Genomic DNA, 2,500 nt, shown 5'->3' with positions numbered 1-2,500 from the left:
AGGTCGGTGATAACAGCCACTCGATTCGGTGTCACGCTGCCAAGTGTGGTGGGGTGCGCCGGTCGGAGGGCGTCCCGGGGTTCGATTGCGAACTCTGTGGATGTTGTTTTAGGACAACTGTTGGAGTGTCTCAGCACATGCGACATGTTCATGCAGATGAGTGGTTTGGGACGATAAGAGGTCGGAGCCAGGACAAGGTGGTCAAGGCGAAGAGAACGCTGTGGGACGTGGATGAGATCGCCCGCTTGAAGCTTTTGATGGAGGAACATGCGAATGATCCTCGACGATTTGTGGTGGTTGCCCGGCTGTTGGGGTCGGGTAAGACCAATGAACAAGTGAGGTGGAAGTGGAGAACCCTGTGCGGCGGTGCGGCAGGCAGTGTTTCTGAGGCGAGACGACGCAGGCTGGTGGTCAGGGCGTCGCCCCAGAAATGGTCCTTGCCCCCGGAGCTCCCCGACATGGTGGAGGAGAAGGTGATGGGGATTCTGCTGTCGGGGGATGAGGAGCTTAGGAACACTGCTGCCCTAGTTGAGAGAGCAGGCCGGGAGCCTGACCTGGTCGAATCTTCTGCTCTGGAAGTCATGGAGGCGTTGGGGGGTATGATAAGATGGCCTAAAACGTCGGTGAGGCGTACACTGAGAAGCAGAGAGTTGGCAGGGTGGAGGGGGCGGCTCCTCCACCGGAGACGGTCCTTCTATCACCAGCAAAGGGGGTATAGTATGGCGCCGAAGGGGTTGGCACGGCGCGTCTTGGACGGGCTGACGCCTCTGAGGTGTGACTTGCCACCGGAGTTGGTGTTTGAGGGGTTCCGTGAGAGATGGGGAACGGAGAGGGCGTTCCTTGGTCTTGGGGGCTTTGAGGTGGGGCTTACCGCTGACAATGAACCATTTTATCACCCGGTCTCGGCTGCTGAAGTGAAGTCTAACTTGGCTAGGATGAAGTCTAGCTCGGCGCCGGGCCCAGATGGGATTCGAAGACAGGCCATGTTGAACTGGGACCCGGACGGGAAGCAACTGGCGAGGCTGTTTACGACATGGTTGGTACGTGGAGTCGTTCCCCGGGTTTTCAAGGAGTGCAGGACGCAGTTGTTACCCAAATCGGCTGATCCAGGAGAGTTGGAAACGTTGGCGGGGTGGAGGCCCGTTACGATTGGGTCAGTCGTGCTGAGGCTGTTTGGGCGGATACTGGTGATGAGGCTGGCGCGGGCCTGTCCTATTAGCCCCAGGCAGCGTGGGTTCGTCGCTGGCGCGAGTGGTTGTGCGGAGAACCTCATGATTCTTGACCGGATCATGGGACACTCGAGGTCAAATGGCGTGCCGCTGGCAATTGTGTTCGTTGACTTTGCGAAGGCTTTCGACTCGGTTGCTCATGGACATTTCCTGTGTGTCCTGGGTCAGCTTGGCGTGGACAAACGTGTAATAGAGTTGATTCGTCACTCTTATGTGGACTGCTCGACCAGAGTGGGTTGCGGTGGCGCCTTCACCGAGCCCATAATGATGAAGGTTGGGGTGAAGCAAGGAGACCCAATGTCCCCTCTGCTCTTCAATCTTGCTATGGACCCTCTCATCCATAGACTCGAACGCGATGGAAGCCACTTCGATTGGGGCGACCGCCGAATCGCCTCACTGGCCTTTGCTGATGATCTTGTCTTGCTGAGCTGCTCGGAGGAGGGAATGAGGACCAACCTGGGGATCCTGGAGGACTTTTGCCGGCTTACGGGGCTGGCTGTCCAGCCGCGTAAGTGCCATGGTATCTGGATGGGCTCCGTGGGTGGTGGTGGTGAAGCCTGGTCGCTGTGTGGTCAGCAGATGCACATGGTTGGCCCGGGTGAATCTGTGCGCTATCTTGGGGCTGATATAGTGCCGTGGCGGGGAATTGTTGCTCCGGATCTTCTGGGTCAGGTTAAGGACGGGGTGAGTAAGATCTCGGGGGCTTCGCTGAAGCCCTCGCAGAAGGTGAGGGTCTGTGTCTCTTTCTTACTCCCGAGAGTGGCTTTTCGGGCGGATGTGGGCAAGGTGTCGGTGACCAATTTGAAGTTGGTGGACGGGTTGGTGCGGATGGCTGTGAAGAGGTGGTTGCGCCTGGATCCGTCCACGGCTGGGGGGATCATCTACTCACAAGCGCGCGATGGCGGGCTGGGCGTTCCGAAGTTGTCCGTTACTGTACCCAAAGTCCAGGTTAGGCGCACCTGGCGACTCTGTTGGTCCTCTGATGTTTGGTTGAGGTCTCTGGCTATGGAGGTAGTGCAAAAACCTGCCTGGATGAGATTGTGGGTCGCCGCGGGCGGAGATCGGGATGGTGTGCCCAAGCTGGGCACGGGGAGTACCGTTCCGACTGCTGTTGTGAGCATGCCAGTCTTCCCGGACTGGCGGCAGGTTGAGAATCTGGCCTGGGCGGCGCTGCGGGTCCAGGGTGTGGGTGTCGACCTGTTCCGTAACGATGTGATCAGTAATTCCTGGCTCGCGGATCCTCAGGCTGTGGGTTTCCGTCAGAGGCAGTA

General features: G+C 58.5%; 1 pseudogene; it reads left to right on the top strand.

Moving 5' to 3' along the window:
• The window catches only part of LOC147038334 (28S ribosomal RNA), a 9,680-nt pseudogene that overhangs the window by 4,901 nt on the left and 2,279 nt on the right, over positions 1-2,500 (top strand).

Source organism: Syngnathus leptorhynchus, unplaced genomic scaffold (genome assembly GCF_054491065.1).
Source record: "Syngnathus leptorhynchus isolate UIUO unplaced genomic scaffold, UIUO_Slep HiC_scaffold_68, whole genome shotgun sequence".
NCBI lineage: Eukaryota > Metazoa > Chordata > Actinopteri > Syngnathiformes > Syngnathidae > Syngnathus > Syngnathus leptorhynchus.
This window is presented reverse-complemented; position numbering and strand designations above follow the sequence as displayed.